This window comes from Rhinatrema bivittatum, chromosome 3 (assembly GCF_901001135.1).
Source record: "Rhinatrema bivittatum chromosome 3, aRhiBiv1.1, whole genome shotgun sequence".
NCBI classification, from domain to species: domain Eukaryota; kingdom Metazoa; phylum Chordata; class Amphibia; order Gymnophiona; family Rhinatrematidae; genus Rhinatrema; species Rhinatrema bivittatum.
Genome location: NC_042617.1, coordinates 259,716,361 through 259,739,973, shown reverse-complemented (window position 1 = coordinate 259,739,973; position 23,613 = coordinate 259,716,361). Strand labels below are relative to the sequence as shown.

Here is a 23,613-nt window from a genome sequence, read left to right as displayed (position 1 = left end):
TTTAAGTAAGGGAACTGCTAAGCTCCATCTTCTCAGAATAGTAAAAGACCAAGGAGAGAAGACCGTAGATAAGAAAAAAAATAGCAGAGCCATTTGTATGAGCACATTTTTCTAAAAGAAGGAAAGAAAATACTGGCAGTGAAGCATGTTACAAGTTGATTTAAGTTCAGAAACAGTACCACCCCCTGGGCAAGGCCGTCCTTAGAGAGGGCCAACCAGTAGGACGGAAGCTGAAGCGTCCAATGCACACGGCGATATCTGCACTGAGCAAAAAATATATTCTACTGCTCCCCACCCCACTCCCCCACCTCGCTCTTCAAATTCACAGCTCTCACTCATCTCTGACTCAAGGACAGGAATTACCTCTTTAAAGTTATCGAAAGCTGCTAGAATGATTTCATGCCCTCCTCTCACCAGGCAGACTGCAGCCAGCAGCTCCAACACCAGAGCTTTGGTCCTAGGTAAGAATGAATAAACGTGAGGAGAGAGATGAGGCTATGGGAGTGCAACAGGGACTTAGCATCCCTGAGGAGGCATAATACAGTGGGGGGGGAAGGGGAATCGATTAAAGGAAAATTGATGATGGTCAACAGAACATAAGTATGCATATGTTATGTTATGTGTATATGTGTGTGTGTGTGTGTGTGTGTGTGTGTGTGCGTGTTTGTGAAAGAGGGGGTGGCAGGGTCAATTCTTACCTGGGGTTCTTGTTGTTTAGGCTTAGTGCAATTTCATTAACAGCATGAGGATGAGACATGACTAGGTTGAAGCCATACTAGAAAAAAAAAAAAAGAAGGGTAAAATCAGAAGAAGTTAAACTGACATCTACACACAGGAAAATAGAGCTAACTGCTGGTGAAAACTAAAGATGATGATGAAAACAGCAAAAAAGGTAGCTCTAAGGAGTAAGAAAGCTGATTAATGTGCTGGGGACAGTCTATCATCATGCTGTTAATAGGAAAATATCACAAAGAATGTATCATCAAGTCAGAGGCTATAAAGGGGAGAGGTACACAGTTGCTGTTCTTGTATACATTAAGCACGCATAGTATCTCAGCAATAAAAGTTCAAAACCAAAGCAATGGGAGATGAAGTACCTGATAATTCATGATGGCTCTTAAACACATGATGCAGACATGGACATCATCTTTCTGGCTCACCAACCGTGAGTTTTTCAGGGCTTTCCTGCAGGGTAATGTATTGTAGCTGCTGCAGAGGGAAAGAGAAAAATGCCCTGGGGTTCGGTCTTGAGTAGAAAGATCACATGATCGTGTCACGCTGCAGCCCCCGGATGAGGTGAGGAAGAGAGACCCTAAATAGTTGCAATGGCAGCATCAACTATACCACAAACGGGTCAGAGGAGCACATATGGAAACAAAGACAGATAGGCAAAGTGAAAAAGCACATATTGTAACACAGACAGGCAGGCACAGCATACGAGTTGCTTACCTATAACCAGGATTCTCTGTAAACAAGGTAAAGCGCTGTGGGTGGCATCATCTGATGGCATCAATGTGGACCTGACTCTCAGAGCTCTGAAGACTTTCTTAGCGTGTGCAGGAGTTCCTGCACGTGGCTTCTGCCTCGCGAGCACATCAGTCTCTTCCAGAGCTTTAAGCTTAAGCTGAGTAGTCAACTCTTCAGAAAGAAAAGCGAGTAATAAATAAATGTATGACTGATTTATCCTGCTGTTTACAAAGAACCTTGGTTACAGGTAAGCAACTTTGTTTTCTCCATCAGCTAGGATTAAATCAACCATAACCAAATGGGGGATCCCAAGCTCAGGGTTGCTTTGTGGAGCAACTACTTAACAGGCAAACTGGATCTCATCAGTAGAAAGAGAACTACTGGGTGAACAGGCTGCGCAGAACTGCTTATCCAAAAGTTCTGTCTGTTTGGGACATGGAGTGCAAACAGTAGTGGGTCATGAAGGTGTGCATGGACGATCAAGTTTCAGCTTTGCTATGTCTTCAACAGAATTCGCCCTGAGATGAGCCACTGAAGTTGCCATGGCTGTCATTTGATGAGCCTTGATAGAGTCCTTAATCTGTAAGACAGCCAGCACAAAGCAGTGCTATTCAGTCCACTAGCCAGTGAGAAAGAGTTCTACTGGCAACTTCCCTTCCCAACCTGTTGGAATCATATTACGGTTGCCAGCTTGAGGCTGCCCCCACAAGCCGGCTCACCACCCCATGCTGCCTGGGCCAGAATGCCACCGTGGCACACAACCAGTGACATCGCTGTTATCAACCACTGGGTTCCTCTCTAGGCAGTGCAAGTGCAGTGTGCACCAACTCTTAAAGGCCCCGTGGAAGGAATAATGCTGGCTGGTGCCTCCTGAGATGTCACACGGCCGGATATTTAAACCCCAGCCATGCAACACTATGGTACCTCAGCAATGGGTCGACTCTCTGAGAGTATGAGTTGCTGCTTCCTCTGTGTCCAGTCTTGCCCTTGTCCTTCAGCCTCGTCCAACCCTCCCTGTATCTTCAGCCTTGTCCAGCCTCATCCAGCCTTGCTTTGTCTTCAGCTTTGTCCAGCCTTGCCTTGTCTTCAGCTTCTCCCAGCCTGCCTACCCTCGGACTGATTCTTGGAACTGACCATGGTCTGTAACCTGACCATCCTTGCTTGCTGCCTGCCTCGACCGCAGTCTGAGCACCGTCCATCCTTGCTATTTGCCTTTACCTCAGCTTGACCACCATCCATCCATGCATAGTGCCCGCCTCAACCTCAGCTTAAACACAGCCATCCTTACCTGCTGCCTGCCTTGACCACAACCTGATATCAGAGCCACTTTTCTGTGTACATCCCAGAGACTGCCACCTAAGACCTGCCTGCCCCTGGAACCCAAAGGCTCAACCCAAAGGGAAAGGAGATGATAAAGGCAAAGCTCCAGCTCAGTCTCTGCACAGTCTGCTCTGCCAATTGACAGTGAGGACCTATAGGGCCTTCCCAGTAGGTTGTGTCAACCTCACCCAAACACAAGGGGCCACAATCTTAACAAAGCAAAGGACACAAACAGTTGAGAAACTCGACAGTGAGGTTGACTGCTCTGCAAGTGATATCAGCACTCTCTTACATCCCAAAGACTAAAGAGCCCATTCTCCTTTATATATGTACAGTCTTGGAAAGAATGTGGATCATATAATTAGCTTGTTGATATGGAACATAGACACCATTTTTGTAAGGAACTGAAGATGTGTTTGTAAAACAACTCTGTTATGAAAAAACTGAAGGTAGGGTAAACAGGAGACCAGAGATTGCAATTCGCTCACTCTTCATGCTGAAGTGACAGCCACAAACAATAACACATTCCAGGTAAGAAACTTCAGGTCCACCAACTCTAAAGGTTCAAAAGAGGTCTCATGGGTTGAGCCAGGACTCCACTGAGGTCCCATGGCACTGGTGATTTGTTGACTAGTGGCTTGGTTTTCCACAATCCCTTCCTTTGACTCTAAAGGGTGGAGGGAAATTGGATGGCACTGAAATGTACCATGACTGAAGAGGTACTGAAGCCTGTTGACAAGAAGAAGAGATTCTGAAGAAGATCTCTCAGACCACAAGAGAGGGGGGGACCAGATGACTGGATTCACACCATGCAGAGAACCTCTTCCACTTGAAACTGTAAGACATCTGGGTGGAAGGTTTCCTAACTGAGATTAGAATACCCTCTGCATCCCTGGGAATGAGCAAGGAGAATACTACTATGCACTCAACATCTACACTGTGAGGGCTCAGGATGGAAGATATGGGTGGCAGAATTTTCCATTCTCCTGAGTGATGAGAATCAGATATATTAAGTGGATTGGAGGCTGACTGACAGGCTGAGGAAATAAGGCCTCACGCCTGATGTGGCCAAGTCGGGACTATGAACATGATCCTCGCCCTATCCTGTAGAATCTTCTAGACAGTCCTGGTGATGAGAAAAATTTGAGTGTATGTGTAGAGCAGACTAATGCTTCAGTTTAATGCAAAAGCCTTTCTGTATTGGTGGATAAACCCAAAGACCTGCAATCTTAATAGTGGTCCCTAGATCAGGAGGTTGCTCATGACCTATAACTGTTCCTGCACTGGGGATTCCCAGTGACTGACCTGTTTGCACTGGAGGACAACTGGAAAGTGAATCTGTTGTGAACTAGTGATTCTCACATGGAATGACGGTATATAAAACACCCAAATAAATAAATATTCTGTTCTGTGACACCAAGCGATTGCAGATCAACTCCTGATGCAAAAGTTTAGCATGATTTTGTTATAGGCGGATGATAAATATTTTAATAAATACATTTAATTAATTAAGAAGGACTGGATCCTTCCCCTCACTGGTAGAGATAGGGTTATGGGTATCAGGGGCACAAAAAAACAAACCAGTTATTACTGCATCTTAGGCTGCCACCTTTCTCTCTGTTCACCTGATAGGAAGTTATTGAGGATAACAATGGGGGGACTCAATGCCTCTGGAAAGGGAAGAAAGACCTCACTGTTAAAAAGGCTGTTTGTAGGAGAAGTACTGATGTTGCTTAATCGGGGCCACAAAGTAAACAAAGGTGACTGCCCACACCTCGAAATAATCAAAAACAGGAAAATAGGGCAGAGAGAATCTCAAATGTCCTTCAATTTTAGAGTTCTACATTTACACACTTACAACATCGTGGTAAGAATATCCTTGTATATTTCTTCATACTGTCGTTATGTGTTTATTGGCTTTACATTGTGCTCATTATTGATATTGCCTGTTTTATTTCCTTATCTAGATTTTGGGTCCCTCCAGATGCAGTTTATTATATGAAACCCGGTCCATGTCGGGGGTCGGCGTAACCCTTTATGAATTTAGAATATCTCTTGATACATCTGGACTGTTCCAAATAACATATTTTTTGAATCTGAGATACTCTCTGCCCCATTTTCTTGTTTTTGCTTAATCAGGGTCACCATCTCCCTGAAGAGATTCTTCCTTGTGCACAGGACATCTTCAAGGCAATCATGAATATCCCCCTGGAGCCCACTTGCTCAAAGCCAAGTGAGCCTCTTGACTCCAACAGATACTGCTGACATTCTGGCTGCGGTGTTGAAGGCCTTATAAGCAGCCCAGATTAGTTTAATTGCTTTCTGTGTTCTTCCATATCCTCCAAAACATCTTGGAAGACAGCCTGACAACTGTCTCCCAAATCCACCAGAGGCACCATGAACAGAAGGTGAGCAGCAATTATAGCACTAAGCATTGATCCCTGGAAGACCTCCTAGGAGGAGTATAAGGCACTCTGGTCCTTACCAGGTGGCATGCTAGAAAGTTCTCTTGAATATTTTGCTCATTTCAATGCTGATCCCACCAGCACAGGGTGGTATGGCAGGTGAACTACTAAAAGTCCAACAGCTTGAACTCTTGACCCACTGGCAGGCAAAACATGGACAATCTTTTAGAAGACTGTAAACCAGGATGGAGTTAATCTCTGAAGGAGGCAGAATACACTGCAATAGCTTGAAAATATCTATTCCCTGTTCCTCCTCCTTCCTAAGGTTAATAGACAGAGTATTTTCCATTTTTTCCAGAAAACAAGTGTAATTAAGGTTTTTGGGTAAAGGTATTCTTTTGGCAGGGTTAGGTAAGGGTCAGAAGGGATTATGTAGACTCTTTCTCATCAGACCACAACCCTAAAGAAGAGGAAAGTGATTGAGGAGGGGATCTATGTAGGACTGATGGAGAAAGGACTAGCACTAATTCCAAATGAACTGATCCTACCTCTTCCCTCTCTGAAGCTTCGAGTGGACACACTTCCACTGGCAACATTTCTTGAGGAGATACCTGGGCATCTCCGGAACTCTCTTGAACTGTGCTGTATGGGAAAATGTCCTCCATTCTATACAGGAGAAGCTCCATCCTCCCTCTCTGTTCTTCAGGCAGCAAGGAGGTAAAAACATTCTTCAGCATCTCAGTTGAGTCACTGTCTGAAGATGCCCTTTGTACTGGAGTAGGTGAGGACACATCCTTTTTTTGACACCCAGATGTGTTCATCCTTGCTGGGCATTGCAGTAGCTGGCAGCGCCAAAGAAAAAACTTGGTGAGCAGGCATTGAGGCCAGGGACACTTTTGGCACTGACACACACTCTGTAGTTGCACCAATGCACTCTGCTGGCTGGATTCAGACCATATCACACCACTGGTACTGGTACCACTTCCTTGCACGCCAATGCTTTACTTTCTATTGTAGGTGGATGACCGCTTTTTGGTGCCAAGGCACTCCACGCTGAAGAAACTGCCTGTGCCTTGGCCTGTGCTAGGATGCTTTGTGCCAAGAGATGAAGAAAGACTGAAGGGCTCACATGGGAGCAATTGCACATGGAAACTCCCACACATGCTCAGAAAGACTTCTGAGCTCTGAGAGTTGGGTCCATGTTGGCGCTGTTGAATGATGTCACCCAGTGGTCATGGCTGATTTAATCCTACTAGTTGACAGAGAATGTATCATAACACAGACCAGGAGGCCTTGCACTGGACTACGTTCCACAGTAACAGACTGGCGGGTACAGTGTGTAAATACATATAGCACAGACTGGTGGGCAGCGCACATGAGCACATACCACAGCACAGACTGACAGACAGAATGTGCATACTGTAGCACAGATACTTGGACAAAGCACTTGAATACATATTGTGGCACAGACGGATTGACAGAGCAAGAGAGTACATACTATAATGCAGACTGACAGGCAACGCGAGAGAGTATATACCGTAACACAGATAGGCAGGCAGAGCAAGAGAGTATATATATCACAGCAAAGATAGGCAGGCAGAACAAAAGAGTACATACCGTAATGCAGTCTGGTGTGCAGAGCATGTGAGTATACACTATAATGCAGACTTGCTGGCAGAGCGAGCGAGTACATACCGTAGCACAGACTGGCGGGCAGAGCGAGCTAGACTGTTGGTGAAAGCAGCTGGTAGTATGCTGGGGGGCTGCAGATCCTCGATGGATCTATTCCAGGGTTTTGATTTGTCTATCACTCCATCCTCACTGTTTTCCAGACCCTCAAAATCAAACCTAAATTATAAAAGCACATATAATCTGCTTGAAATGCAAGCGCCACAGAGCAGCGATGAGACAGAATGAAGGCATGTGCAGTCCAAGTCATGGAGCGCAGACACACTGTAACATGGGACAACACTAATGCACAAACCTTAAGTCATACAAGCGCAAGCGGCAGTGCAGAAACATTCCACAAGACAAGACTGTAGCACAGGGACAAGACTTTATTATCCACCACCAATCAAGGCGTTCTGCGGGACTGTATACCCTAGGTACTCAAGGCAGTCACTGAACACGGTGGTTCCTCAGGCAAGGGTTGCTTTCAACAGCCCCCTTCCCTTTTGTACTCATAGACTAGCAGAAGACTAACTAAAAAGGGTGGCATAGTGCACCCTCTCCCCTAGCCTAGTACCCACAGACGTTGCCCGTAAGGCCTACCTCTTGCAATGGCCCTGTGTATACCTGCCTCTTGCCAGAGACCTGGCTGCTTGCTTGTTGGTGGATAATTTGAACACCACATAAAATCTAATTTAAACTAACAGTGTTCCCCTGGCAGGCTGGATAAAGCTGAAGCCAGGCAGTATCACAGCCTGCCGTGCATTTACAGACGAAAGGGATTGTTGGCAAAAGCAGTGAACATTTGGCAAGCTACATGGTCATGCACTTGATGATCGTGGATCAGTGGATGGTGTGAGAGACGTCGGGTCACTTCCCCAAGTAATCCCAGCTCCACGCTCAGCACTGCACTTACATCACGGCACACTGCGCAAAAGAAAGATATTCCACCAACACGTCCAGGCCTTTGTTCTCATCATTTAAAAACTCTCGGACCCACCTGCAAGTGCAACATAGATTTAAGAAAACAGCAGTTCAAAACATCATCATCATTCCCACTGGAAGTTCATGCAGAGCACCCAGCTGCCTGCCAGTAATTAGCCTCCAAGCTGTGGCAGAATGACTATATCAGGATATCTAGGATGTAATGTTAAAATCGAGTGCTTGCCTCCCATCCCAGTATGCATTCTGAGATATGAGTGGCTGTTAGAGAGGCAGCTTGGCGGAAATGGGACATGTGAGGTGCCTTCTGCCAAAGGAGAATCCTCTAACCGGAAATATAAGGAGCCCCAAAGGGAGAAAGTGCGCAATACCTATTTTCATAATCTTAGCAAGTACAAGACAACTCTGAAGTGGAAAAAAAAATCTAAATACATGAAGAAAAACCTGTCTGAAATTGAGAAAGCCAGAGATAAGAAGTCCTTCTGGAACACGTGGAAGGGGCTTAAACCCAAAACCAAATCTGATTTAGCAATCCAAAACAGCAGAATCTAGATTGAGCACTCATAAGAACATAAGAACATGCCATACTAGGTCAGACCAAGGGTCCATCAAGCCCAGCATCCTGTTTCCAACAGTGGCCAATTCAGGCCATAAGAACCTGGCAAGTACCCAAAAACTAAGTCTATTCCATGTTACCGTTGCTAGTAATAGCAGTGGCTATTTTCTAAGTCAACTTAATTAATAGCAGGTAATGGACTTCTACTTCAAGAACTTATCCAATCCCTTTTTAAACACAGCTACACTATCTGCACTAACCACATCCTCTGGCAACAAATTCCAGAGTTTAATTGTGCATTGAGTGAAAAAGATCTTTCTCCGATTAATTTTAAATGTGCCACATGATAACTTCAAGGAGTGCCCCCTAGTCTTTCTATTATCCAAAAGAGAAAATAACTGATTCACATTAACCCATTCTAGATCTCTCATGATTTTAAACACCTCTATCATATCCTCCCTCAACCGTCTCTTCTCCAAGCTGAACAGCCCTAAGCTCTTCAGCCTTTCCTCATAGGGGAGCTGTTCCATTCCCTTTATCATTTTGGTCACCCTTCTCTGTACCTTCTCCAGTGCAACTATATCATTTTTGGGATGCAGCGACCAGAATTGTACACAGTATTCAAGGAGTGGTCTTCACCATGGAGCGATACAGAGGCATTATGACATTTTCCGTTTTTTTCACCATTCCCTTTCTAATAATTCCCAACAGACTTTCTCCCCTGCCGTTGAAGCAGAGAGCTATGCTGGATATGCGTAAAGTATCGGTCTTTCTCCCCTGCCGTTGAAGCAGAGAGCTATGCTGGATATGCGTGAAGCATCGGTCTTTCTCCCCTGCCGTTGAAGCAGAGAGCTATGCTGGATATGCGTGAAGCATCGGTCTTTCTCCCCTGCAGTTGAAGCAGAGATTTAAATGGAACTCAGAGACTACTTTTGGTAAAAATTTAGGATGTGTGCAAAGGACCACCCGATCATGAAGAAATTTTGTGTAAGGGGGTAAGTAACCAGCGCCTGCAGCTCACTGATCCTGCGAGCGGACGTCAAAGCAAGAAGGAAGAGTACTTTCCAAGTGAGATGCCGTAACTCACAGGAGTGCAGAGGCTCAAAAGGAGGTTTCATGAGTCATGCTAATACGACATTAAGGTCCCAAGCAGGGGCCGGGGGACGGAGAGGGAGCTTGAAGTGCAGCAAGCCCTTCATAAAGCACACTACTAAGGGTTGTGTCAAAATAGAGACATCCTCTGTACCCTTATGGAAGGCGCCAACCGCACTGACATGCACTCTAATGGAGGAAGTTTGTAGACCCGACTCTGAGAGGTGCCAGAGGTAATCTAGAAACTTCGATGTGGGCAGGTAAAGGGATCTAAGTCTTTTGAAGTGCACCATAATGAAAACCGTTTCCATTTAGAATGATAAGATCTTCTAGTAGAAGGCTTTCGTGAAGCTACCAGGACCTGGGATACAGAGTCCGGGAGGTTGAGAGGCCGTAAGATTAGCCTTTCAACATCCAAGCTGTCAGCGACAAGACCTGGAGGTTGGGATGGCACAGATGTCCGTTGTTCTGAGATATCAGAGATGGATCTGTGACTAGGCGAATTTGTTGACAGACTGAGCAGTCGCGAAGGATGGGAAACCACACCTGACGTGGCCAGTAGGGGGCTATGAGAATCATGAAGCCCTTGTCCCGGCGCAGCTTCACGAGAGTCTTGCTGATGAGTGGACATGGGGGGTAGGCATACAGGAGACCTGTTGCCCAAGAGAGGGCAAAGGCGTCCCTTGGTGGAGTTCTGTGACTGCGATGCAGGGAGCAGAAGTTTTCCACTTTGCGATTGTGAATCGATGCAAAGAGGTCTATACCCAGATACCCCCACTTCTGGAATATGTTCTCCGCCACAGTGGGGTTGAAATGTGCGACTGAGTTTGTCTGCTAGAACATTGTCCATGCCTGCCAGGTGGGTCACTCTCAGTAGCATGGAATGAGATAGAGCTAAAGCCCAAATTTGCGCTACTTCCTGACACAATAGGTAGGAGCTGGTTCCACCCTGCTTGTTGATGTACCACATCGCTACTTGATTGTCTGTTTGGATTAGGATTGCCTTGTTGGATAAGCAATCTTTGAAGGCTAGACGGGCATATCTGATCACCCTGAGCTCCAGAAAGTTGATCTGATGTTGTGCTTCTGCTGCAGACCAGGTTCCCTGAGTTTGCAGGTTGTTGACATGTGCTCCTCAACCTAGAGTGGAAGCATCTGTTGTCAGAATTATCTGAGTTCTGGAGCTTGAAAAGGTAGCCCTCTGAGCAGGTTGGACTCTTGGATCCACCAAGCCAGTTGAGAGACGAAGCTGCCTGGTGACATGGACAATGTTGGACATTGGATGGTGGGCCTGAGACCACTGGGATTTTAATGTCCATTGTGTTACTCGCATGGCAAGTCGAGCCATCGGTGTAATATGGACCGAGGATGCCATGTGGCCCAACAAAATGAGAACATGTCAAGCAGTCGTGGTTCGGCGAGACTGTACAGTGTGTTCAAGCACTGCCAGCGTATGAACTCGGTCCCTGGGAAGGAAAGCTTTTGCTTGGATAATGTTGAGATCCATTCCAGTAAAGGAGAGGGATTGGGACAGAGTCAGATTGGATTTCTGATAATTGATTAGAAATCCCAAGGACAGTAGTAGTCGCAAGGTGAGATGGTGGGATTGAAGAACCGCCTCCGCAGACTGAGCCCTCAGTGACCAGTCTTCTAGATAAGGGTAGATGTGAGTGACCAGTCGCCTTAAGTATGCAGCTACTACTGCCAGGCATTTCATGAAGACTTGAGGGGCCGATGCCAGGCCGAACGGAAGCATTCGGTACTGGAAGTGATGGCTTCTGACGAGGAACCGGAGGTATTTCCTGTGAGACGGGGTAATTGCTATGTGCATGTACGCGTCTTTTAGATCTAGAGAGCAAAGCCAATCTCCCTGTTGGAGAAGAGGGAGTAGAGAGCCTAAGGTTACCATTCTGAACTTCTCCTTGCGAAGGTGTTTGTTTAGGGCACGAAGGTCTAATATCGGGCGAATGCCTCCCGTCTTTTTTGGCATTAAAAAATAGCGGGAGTAGAAGCCCTATCCCATTTGTAAAGGAGGTACTTGTTCTATGGTGTTGGCCTGTAGGAGGGAAGCTATTTCCTCCTGTAGGAGTTGAGAGTGGTTGGTGGAATTCCACCCCAGCCGAGGTAAAGAGTCCAATGGTATGGAGAGGAAGTTTAGATGATATCCTTGAGGTACAATCGACCGGACCCACTGATCCGTGGTGACCTTGTGCCACATGGTGGTGAAGTGGCAAAGACGGCCGCCGACTGGCAAAGATGGCAGAGGTGGAAGACGACAATCGCTCTCTAGCAGGGAGTCAAAACCCCAAGGTAGTGCCAGGTTGCACAGGTAGCTGTGTCTTCTGAGGTCTGGGCTGGTGGAGGGTACTATCTCCATGCCTTGTAAGTAGATCTTTTCGCCTCTCTTCTGAAGTCGGCGTGCACAGCCGAACGTTGTCGCAGCGTCTCATTGTGATCTTTGAGTTGTGTGACAGTTTCTTGGATCTTCTTGCCAAATAGATTGTCTCCCGTGCAGGGGAGGTCTGCTAAGTGGTCCTGTACCTCCGGGCGCAGATCCGACGATTTCAGCCATGCCCACCTTCCTTGCACTTATTCCGGCTGCTGATACTCTGGAAGCCGTGTCAAAGATGTCGTAAGCGGATCTTACCTCATGCTTACCTGCATCAAAGCCCTTTTTTATAATGGAGTTCAGTGGTCTTGGAACTGGTCCAAGAGGGAATCAGAAAACTCCTGCAACTGTTTGAATAAATTCCTGTTGTATTGCATCATATAAAGTTGATAGGCCGCAATACGAGAGATTAACAGAACCATGAAAAACTCTACACCCAAAAACATTGAGGAATTTTTGCTCCTTCCCCGGAGGTGCGGAAGAATGAGGCTGTGGTCTCCTGGCCTTTTTCTGTGCAGATTCTACCACCACTGAATGATGGGACAACTGAGTTTTTTGGAAGCCAGGCGCCAACTGGACAAATAGGTAGCATCAGTCTTATGGTTTACCGGTGGGACTGTACCTGGGTGCTCCCAGTTGCGCTGCAGAAATCAAGCAGTACGTCATGAACCGGGGTGGACATTATTTCTTTAGGTGCGTCGACAAACTGAAGGACTTCCAGCATCTTGTGCTTGGAGTCTTCTTTAACTTGAAGGGCAAATGGTATAGTTGACATTTCCTTAATAAAATTTATGAAGGAGCGGTCCTCTGGTGGGGATCTGCGTCTTTCGTCAGGTGGAGAAGGTTCAGACGGGATATCACCAGTGCCCTGGGAATCGGAAGAATCATCGGACTAAGGTTGGTAAGGCCGATCCCCAGCACCCAACGGTGGTTCAGATGGCAGTAAAGGACCTTCTCCGGCCGGAGGAGGTCGGGGCATCGAGGGCATCGAAGTCTGTATCGGTGGCATCGGGGCTGGCATTGGCAAAGGACGAAGAGGTACCAAAGGCATTGGTGACCTCGGTGGACACCTCAGTGGAAATGCTCCAGAAGGCCCTGGAACCGGGTTCGGCATCAAAGGACCCTCCTCGTCCGAGGAGAGATGGATGGGCGTCGATGGACCGAGCAGTATCGATGTTTTCCCGATGCCGATGGCAGAGCACCGATGAGGACATCCAGTCTGTCAAGGATCGGAGCAAGCATCGGTGGCATTGGTTCCGGAGTTGGCACGGGAACCAGCATCGGCGTCGGAAGTCCATGGAGGGCCTGCGCCACTGCCTCTTGAACCATCCGTTTCAATTCCTCACGGAACGCTGGTGTAGTTAATACCAGGTCCGGAGTAGGAGGCTGGGATGGCATCGCCGGAAGGTCCACCGGTCCTAGTGGAGTCTTGGCTGCTGCGCCCACAGAAGGCAGGGAAAGCCTCGGTGTACCCAGCTCAGAGGAGGTTGTGGGCTCCTCAGCACGGCCTTTTTCTTCGATGGCTCAGTGGACTTTGAAGACAAAGCCACCGGTGCACCTGGCTCAGACGGTACAGATTTTCAATGCCTATGCCGATGCTTCTCCCGATGCTCGGCTTTACCCATGGCCGGCACCAAGGACGTAGATGCTGAAGTCTTCAACGTTGACCTAGAGTTATCGGTGTCCGACCAATGACACGACTTGGCTGGTGACGGCGCCGATGACGTGGAACCCTGAGATGGTGGTCGCCGCTTTGTATGAAATAACAATGCCATTTTCTCTAACCGAACCCGGCATCCCTTAGGAGTCATTTAGGCACAGTTGGTACATGAGTCCACGTCATGGGTAGGGCCCAGACAAAGTACACAAATCTGGTGAGGGTCTGTGATAGACATTGTCCTAGGACAATCAGGGCACAGACAAAAACCCATCACCATCGTCGCCGTTGAAAATTTAGGCCGCGCGCGGTCGGTGCCGGACAGGCCTATAACTGGTAACCGACGGGAACCGACCAAACAACAAGGTGAAACTTACCATATGGTCGCAGTTATCAACGGTGAAGAAGGGGGACCCCGGATGGGGTGAAACATTTGCAAATTTTCAAACAAATTCCTGTCAGGAATGTGTGAGAGAGCTCCTAATGCCGTGTGGCTAAAGCTGCGTGGAAAAAAAAAGACTGAAGGGGGACCCCTGCTGGATGCAGGGTTGGTCGCATGCTGGGCATGCTCAGTGGTGCCAGTCAAAGTTCTAGAAACTTTGACAAAAGTGTTCCGTGATTGGGCTCCATCCTGATGATGTCACCCATATGTGAGGACTACCCATCCTGCTTGTCCTGTGAGAAAATAAAAGAATGCCTCCAGATACTTAGGCCTAGAAAAGGATACTAAATGAAATGCTGAAAAACAGCAATGTACAAATCCAGGAAGCACTAATACAACTATTTACCCTGATTCTGTATTCTGGCCACTTTTCCAAGACATGGTCATGGAGTTAATTACACCAACCTATAAACATGGGGATAATATCAACCCAAATAATTATAGAGGCAATGTCAACAGTAACATTAGCAAACTGTTCTTCAGTGTAACAAATGAACACTAAAATTGCTAATGAATAGCAAAAATCTGCAAAGAAGTAAGATCGGGTTCCTCCCAAAGCACTGAACTACTGGCCACATCTTTATCTTACAGACACGGATAACAAACCTGTATTTAAAAAAACCCTCAGGGAGAATATCTGTATATTTCATTGAATTTACAAAAAAATTTAATTATATTTGGAATCCTGGCCTTACATTTAAACTACTGCAAACTGGAATGGTGGGCAGGGAAAACGTATCATATAATTAAATCCATGCATTCATCCATCAGCTGTAAAACAAAACAAAAAAGACATGCCACAAACAGCTTCAGTCAGGAGCAAGGAGTGAGACAGGGATGTAACCTGAGCCCACCTTCTTCAATATCTACATCAATGACTTCCCACAGTACTAGAGAGCATCTCAGCCCCAGGACTAAAGTAAATGAAGTTCCTGCTATATGCAGATGATCTGGTCATTTTATCCTTTACCCCAGAAAAATCTACGAGAGAATCTTAACCTGCTAGAAACCTCCTGCAAATAATGGGGACTACAAGTAAATCTGGAAAAACAAAAATTATGATTTTCCAGAAAAAGTCAAAAAATCTTCAGCACAAATTCTGATTCTTTCTAAATAAACAATAAATTGAGAGTTTTACCATTTCGACACTACGAGAAAAAACTAAAAAATCTGTATTTGCCATAAAGAACCTCTGGACAAATACAACCTCCCAACAAACTATTAAAATGATTTCATAGCATCATTCAACCAATCCTCTTATATAGGAGTGAGTTCTGGGGTCTAGCTACATTAACTCAAACTGGTATACAGAATGGGACAGAATCCCAGTAGAAATCCTACACCTCCAGTTCTTCAAACGAACACTCTGAGGTCAATATTCAGCAGAGTGGCAAGCAGACAATTTATCTGGCTAAAGATAACTGCATAAATTGTCACAGATATTCATCAGAGCACTGCTGAATATAGCCACATAAAGTCCTAGTTAGCTAGATAAACTTATCCAGCTCAGGCCCGGCGCCACCAGGTGTGCAAGCCATGCAATTGCACGGGGTGGCACACCCAGTGGGGCGGCGTCAAGAGCAGGGAGAGGCCTGTGCTGCCACTGGTGGACCTGATCCCACCACAGCAGAAAAAGCAGGAAGTAGTTTCTTACCGAGTGGGGGCAGGGGGACATGTCACTTTGATCGGCGGAGCCGTGGTGCAGCTCAACCCACCACGGCCCGAAGAAAAATTCATGTCCAGGTGCCCCACATCTTTCTTGCCTGCAAAGCCCCAGAAGAAAAACGTTGCCGGAGCTGGACGGGCAGGAAGGAGGAGGAACATCTGCCGCGTGCAGAGGAGCAGTAGAGATTGTAGCAGGGCTGCCATGGATCCCATCTTCAGTGGCCCGAAAAGTTCAGGGCCACCATGGAGCCCATCCCATGGCGACCCACGGAGGCCAAGAGATGAGGTCTTGTAGTGTGTGCGTGTGTGTGTGAGAGTGAGTTGAGAGATTGTGTGTGAAAGAGACTGAGTTGAGAGACTGTATGAAGGAGTGAGAGCCTGTATGATCGGAGAGATAGCATGTGAGAGCCTCTGTATGTGTTTGTGAAACAGCATGTGAGAGCCTGTGTGTTTGAGAGACAGCATGTAAGAGTGAGGGGCTGTGTGTTTGTGTGACACAGCATGTGAGAGTGAGAGAGCCTGTGTGTGTGTGAAAGAAACAGCATGTAAAAGACAGTATGTGTATATATATATGAGAGAAAGCATTTGAGAGTGATAGTGTGTGTGTAAGACAGCATGTGAATGTAAGAGCCTGTGCCTCTGTGTGTATGTGTGAGAGATGAGAGAGACAGAGTTTGGGAATGAGAGCCTGTGTGTGTGTGTGTGTGAGAGAGAGAGACAGCATGTGAGAATGAGAGCCTGATTGTGGTTGAGGAAGAAAAGAAAGATGGCAGTGGATAGAGAAGAAACAGAAAAAAAAAGAGACCCTGTGAAAGGAATTGGCAAAAACCAAGAAAGGGAAGGTGGAAAAAAAAGCCTGTGACCAACCAATTAGAAAACTAAGATCAGACAGTAAAAGTAAAAAAAAAAATTAAATATTTTTTTAATTTTTAGTGATTGGCATATGTTATCTTTGGGAATGTGCACTTTCTCTATGCCGATCTCGTGATGTACGAGATCAGCATGGAGGAACTAGAAGCCCTGAAAATTTTTAATACCGTCGGGGCTTGCACAAGGGAGGCAGCAGAACAGGCTTCAGGCTAGTAGCAGCAATCGGTGCCTCCCGAATAGCCACATGGCAGCAGAGGAACAAGAGAGGTTCCAAGGTTGCTGGCAAAAGAAAGAGAGGGGGGTCTGTCTTCAGTGTGTGTGTATGTGTCTGTATGTGTGCTGCAGGTGGATTCCAACCTGCCAGCAGCTGAAATGAAGATGAGGGCCTGACGCTGCTGGTAGATCCCAACCAAAGAAAAGCTGGAGACGCCTGCGGGTTTGTCTGTGAGACAGCGTATGTGTATATGAGCTTGTATGTGTGTGTGTATATAAGAAAGAGAGGAGAACGTTTGTGCATCCCTCTTCCACTAATCCATGACAATATCGGAATGACTAGAAATCAAAGTTCCCAGGAATGGAGAACGTGAATTTTAAAATCCTTTTTAGTTTTATTTTTCAGGTGATATTTGCTATGTCTGTTGTTTTGAAATATTTTATTGATGTTTGGGACATTTAAAAAAAACTTGTATATGAGTTTTTAATTATTTGATTTTTTATTCATCAGCTTTTTTTTGAAATATAGTATGTTTTTAGTATTATGATTATGTATTAATTTTATTGTTTGATATTTGAGGAATGGTGATGGTTCTGTTTTTTCATTGTTGCACTGCATAGAGTATCTGGCTTCTTGCGGTTTCCAGTTCAGTATTTGTCTGCACGTTCATATTTCTACTTTATGGTTGCTCTATTCTGTATTTGGTAAGGGTCTGTTTATGTTCTGTATGTGTGACTGAGGGGAGGCATTCTCCGAATAGGAAGTGTATTAGTGTTTTAAGGTTTTCAGAGGGTCAAGTACACACCCAACATACATCACAATATGCCTAATAGCATGTGGGTTCCAAGTGTCTTTTTTTGCAGGGATTTCTGGTTGGTTTCACAGCAGTGCATGTAAATATCATGTAAATGATATTTTTATGTAACTCATAATATTGTACTTTGATATTTTTCATGTAAAAAATAAATGCATAACTCTTAACTGAGTAACTGTGTGTGTGGAATGGGGTGGGGAGGGGGGGCATTGTGCAAGGCTATAAGGTTCACCTAGGGCACCTAATACCCTTGCACCAGCCATGGGTTCAGGGGAGGGGGGTCAGTTTTTAAAGTTTGTATCACTGAAGGGAACTGGGCCTTTTTTTGGTGGTCCCAGGACAAAGAATGAATGAACAGCAAGGGGGGGGGGGAGCACAGTAATTGTTTGCATAGGGCAGCAAAAAAGCGAGCACAGGCCCTGATCCAGCTAACTCTAGGACTGCTCTCCAGCACAACCAGACCAACGGGCCGATACAGTAAAAATCACGGGAGAGCGGGCGAGTGCAGGGATTTCTGGTTGGTTTCACAGCAGTGCATGTAAATATCATGTAAATGATATTTTTATGTAACTCATAATATTGTACTTTGATATTTTTCATGTAAAAAATAAATGCATAACTCTTAACTGAGTAACTGTGTGTGTGGAATGGGGTGCACTGTGTGTGTGTGGAATGGGGTGCACGTGATACAGTAAATACATTTATTTAAATTAGGCCCGGTGGTAAAAAGAGGCGCTAGAGACACTAGCGCACCCCTAGCGCCTCTTTTCGGACAGGAGCGGTGGCTGCCAGCGGGTTTGACAGCCTACGCTCAATTTTGCCGGCATCTGTTCTCGAGCCCACTGACAGCCACGGGTTCGGAAACCGAATGCCGGCAAAATTGAGCGTCCGGTTTTCAACTTGACAGCCGCGGGCCTATTTCAATTTTTTTTTTTTACTTTTTTAAACTTTCAGGACCTCCGACTTAATATCGCCATAATAGTAAGTCGGAGGGTGCACAGAAAAGCAGTTTTTACTCCTTTTCTGTGCACTTTCCTGGTGCCTGGAGAAATTAGCGCCGACCTTTGGGCTTGGCTGCACATTTCACTTACTGAATCGCGCGGGAATACCTAATAGGGCCATCAATATGCATTTGCATGTTGTGGGCGCTATTAGGTTCGGGGGGGGTGGGGTTGGAAGCGCATTTTGGACGCGCTATTACCCCTTACTGAATAAAGGGTAAAGCTAGCGCGTCGAAAACGCATGTCCAAATGCTGAGTAACAGTGCGCTCCATTGGAGCACTGTTACAGTACAGTGCGCTCCAATGGAGCTCCATTGGAGCGCACTGTACTGTATCGGCTGCAAGTTGGATAAGTTATCTAGCTAATTAAACTCCACCCTTGAACATGCCAGAATACCTCCAACTTATCCAGCTTACTTTTATCCACCTGAACAGTTAGCTGGAAAAAACTGAGGAGATCAGAGCAACAGAAAATTTAAAATCCATGGTTGCTTTTGCTAAGTCCTGAACTTAGCTGGACAAATCGTCAGAATATTGACCCCTGTATCCGTAGAAACATCCCTAATAACAGAGGCACCTAGAATTATGATGCTTGCCTTTACTACTCATCATTCAAAAAATAATATTCAGATACTGGTGTCATCTCAATAACAGCAACACAGAATTCCCCCATTAGCAGGCACTTTGTGAAATAACACAGAACTCTGCAAATACACGCTCAACACATACTTAGCAAATCTGACACCCAGAACTCAAACAGCTACAACCTAGCCTATGAAAAGGTGGCAATGCAAACGCTGCAACATGCCCTAAAACACAAATATTGAGAGGTGCAAACTGGAAAACAGAACAAGCTGGACTGCTATGGAGTCCTACAAAGAAAATACACTAGCAGAATATCTACCTTGGTCTGAAATGCAAAACACAGACCCACCCTCACCCCCACATGGAATAACTTATTCACAGACTAGAAATGGAAATATGCAAACAAAATCTGAACTGGAAACCCCGAGAAGCCAAACTTTGTATACAATGCAACACTGGAGAAATAAAAACATAACAGGGTGCAGATGCCCACGCCACGGGCTGAAGAAACATCATTGAGCCTCAGCGCGCCTACCATGCTGTCTCCTCCTTTCTGCAAGATGCCTGTAGAAGCAGTGCACAGTCCGGTAAGCCCTGTTTCAGAGCGGGCTGTTCCGGTGTCTGGGGGCACTGCTGCAGTGGTTGCTGTCAATCCTAATTTTGCAGAGAGGTTTGATAGAGGTGCCTTGGGAACTGCACCCAATTTTCCCCCGATGCAGAATTTACCAACGCTATTTGGAGGAGACCAGGTTATTAACAACTCTCCTTTGAGCAAAGGTGGCTTGGATACCGAGAATAATTTGGCTCCAATTGTAACTTTAACTAAGCCCCCAGTTATTACAGTGGACGCTGTTTGGAATGCTTTGGTTTCTTTAGAAGCTTCCATTTCCTCTCTGGCAAAGATTTCCTTGGGATACCAACCAGCCTGTTTTAGTTATTGACAAATTAGTTTCCTCACACGGGGGTAAGATTGAAGCTTTGCAGTCACGCCTGACAGCAGTTGAAAAGACACAAAGGGCTAGATTTTAAAAGCCCTGCGCGCGTAAATCCTCCTGGATTTACGCGTGCAGGGCACTTGTGCGCCGGCGCACCTATTTTGCATAGGCCGCCGGCATGCGCAAAGCCCCGGGACACGCGTAATTCCCGGGGCTTTGTAAAAGGGGCGGGAGGGTGTGTGTCCAGGGGGCATGTCCAGGGTCAGGGGGTGGTCCAGGGCGGGTCCGGGGATGGGCCGGGAGGGCGGATCCCGAGTCCCCCGGCATTGCGGCCTGTGCGGGGGATGCGAGGGCGGCGCGCGCAAGTTACGCCTGCTTCAAGCAGGCGTAACTTGCCCAACAAAGGTGGGGGGGGGGATTTAGGTAGGGCGGGGGGGTGGGTTAGGTAGGGGAAGGGAAAGGTGGGGGGATGCGGAAGGAAAGTTCCCTCCGAGGCCGCTCCGATTTCGAAGCGGCCTCGGAGGGAACGGAGGCAGGCTGTGCGGCTCGGCGCGCAGCAGGCTGCCGATTTGCGCATCCTGGCCATGCGCCGACCCCCAGATTTTATAAGATACGCGTGCTATGCAGTATCTTATAAAATCCGGCGTTACTTTTTAAAGATCTACCTCAAAATGCCTTGGTTACAGTCTGATTTAATTCAATCTAAAAAAACCTGAGAACATGAAAATGTAATGAGAAGTTTGAACTTGAGAGTTCTTAATTTTCTTGATTTCACCTATGGAACTTTTCAAGAATTGTATTTCACAAGTTCTGAGGATTCCCCAAGACGCAATGCCTGTTATCACTAAAGCTTTCTATTGACCCCAGCAGTCTGCTGGCACTCGTGAGGACCAAGAACAAGATCCTTCTTTAAATCTAACAGACCTTCTTGAGTCTCCACGTGATGTTCTCGTATCTAAAAGAGGAACTTTATTGGTCTCATTCGCCTTTTTGAATGATAGAAATACCGTTCTTAGATTTTTCTTTCGTAACAGATTACTGCCATTTTATGGTCATAAAATTTGGATATTTCCTAATTTAACTAGAGTAACCCAGGATCGTAGGAAGAAATTTCTCTCCCTGCGATCTGAGGTGTTATCGTTAGGTGCACACTTTACCTTGAGATATCCATGTAAATGCTTAGTGAAATATCTTTTTTTTTTTCAAAATAATTTTTATTGTAAGGAGAATGACTTACAAATTCAGGAAACAGAAACACAATGCCAATACATAATCAGCTTGTCCAGCAAGCCCATCAATTTGAAGATAAAGCAGTGAAAGATCTCGCTGCAGGCTCGCTCCTCCACAAATTTTTCATTTCTTTTTTTTTACACCTAGTTCCACCCCCCAGAACCCCTTTCATCCACTTACAATCCCCAATCATACTCCATTCATACCAACCTTTCCCCTCCTCCTAGAACCTCCAATTTAGCACCAGGCAAGTTTGTAACCATTAAGGAGCAACCCTGCCTGAACCTCAGGGAGTAGCATAGTATAATAGGCATGCCAACAAGCACAGAAAATTTTGTCTGTCTTAATTATCTTTATTTTGAACCTTCTCAACTGCAATTGTTCTTGGATTCGCATGCCCAAGAAGCTCATTAAGATGGTTGACAATTTGGAAATGATGATGTCTGGTATGCTTCTCTATTTCTTTTTTTTCTATTTCGGTGTTTATCGCTCTTTTTTTTTGCTTCCCCTTTTTTTTCCTAAATAACCTGAGAAATGTGCGGAGACGATTACCTTTATTTATTTTTTTAATATGTTAATATGATGTCACTATGATGTTATTTAACGTTTATTATATGGCACATTTCTCAGTTTTTTTCTGGTACAATAATTATTGTGTTAACATTGTAAAATTCATAAATAAATAATTAAAAAATATATTTAAAACACCCATAAATGCATTTCCCCCTGTGTTTAGCAAAATACAAAGACATCAGGGATGCACATTTCCTAAAGCTGACAGAGAACATCAAAGACTTCCCACAAAAGAATGAACAGGAAAACTCTGTATAATCCTGGTGTAAACAAGAGAAAGAACAACTATAAGCAAGCAAAACATGCTGAATACTGCCTCTAGGGCCAGAAAACAAATCTGACCAGAGACACTATGGGACTAGCAGCAAAACCTGAGAAATTGCCATTGTTATTGTTCTTTCTGTAACCTGTAGTTTTATTTTTACTATTATTACTTTGCAAATTTGTTCCTTTTTTATTTTAAATCACTTTATAAATTACTTTGCTGGCAAATGTAAATTGTCATGCCATTGAAGTTATGTGAATCAGAGTAAGAAGGCATCATGGGCAAGGTCATACTGGTACAAGGCCCACAACTCCTAGGAAGAATCATATATTTATTTATTTGTTTGTTTGTTTATAGGCTTTTCTTTACCGACATTCGTGAGGCACATCATGCCGGTTTACAATGAACTGAAAAGAATATACAATAAAACGAGAGGGGATTAAGGAAGGGAGGGGAGAGAAGGAAAAGGAGGTGGAAAACAGAAGAACGGGGTACATAACAACTAAGTACCAGAGAGAGGTAATTAAAAATATAAGGGACTATATACATCTTATGTAAAATTATATACCATAGTGGTGAGTACATAAAAGTACTATGTATATCCTATAAGTCACTATCTATCATAAGTCACTATCATTATCAATGAAGTTCGTATGCTAAGGCTGTTCACAAGGTGCATGTGTGAGGAGGGGGAGTCTGAGGTTGCAGGAGGGAGGTTAAGGTGAGCGAGAGGTAGGAGGGGAAAGCGGAAGTGAGGAGGGGGGGCGGGAGGATGCAAAATAGAGGTGCAGTACAGGGAGAAAGTCTACGTTTGGTCTGCATCAGGGTAGGCCTGCTTGAACAGCCATGTTTTGACTCCTTTTTTTAAATGTGTGCATATATGGGATCACAGGAGGCAGAAAAACCTCCAACCTCTACAGTAGTGTAGAAAAAAAAACAGAGATATCATGAACTCGACTCATTACACACATACATGATATAACACCGAAAATTATATCATCTAGGCATTAGCTGCTGTGAGCTCTCTGGGATAGATAACATAGAATGGTTAGCATTAAAGGAGAGCATCACCATTCATAAAAAACAATTAATGATGAACTCCCTTTCTATCTCAAAATGATTCAATGAGCTCAAATCCCTGTCTATGTAAAAACTGTCTCCAAGGTCTGTACTTGTGGAAGAGGGAGCCAGGGAAGGCTGAAGGTCAGCAGGGAAATGAGGTATGGTGTGGGGGCAGAGAGAGCAGCACGAGGAGGGGAAAAAAAGTGAAGGCAGCATCAATGTGTGTATGACTGTACAAGGGTGCGTGCAAGCACTGTAGTTGTGTCATGGGGGGGATGGGAGTCAGGAGACAGAGTGTCATCATGTATAATAGTTGTGTATTTATTTATTTTGTGTGTTTTGCAATAGGGCGAGAAGGAGACATGTCTGATCAAAAGTGGACATGGTGATCACCCTTTCTCAAAAATATTAATGCTAAGGGAAATTAGCAGTCCAAATGCATGGGTTATGTTCAACATACA

General features: G+C 45.4%; 1 pseudogene; it reads right to left on the bottom strand.

Annotated features, from left to right (window-relative positions):
* Positions 1-23,613, bottom strand: part of LOC115087387 — a 194,439-nt pseudogene that overhangs the window by 54,546 nt on the left and 116,280 nt on the right.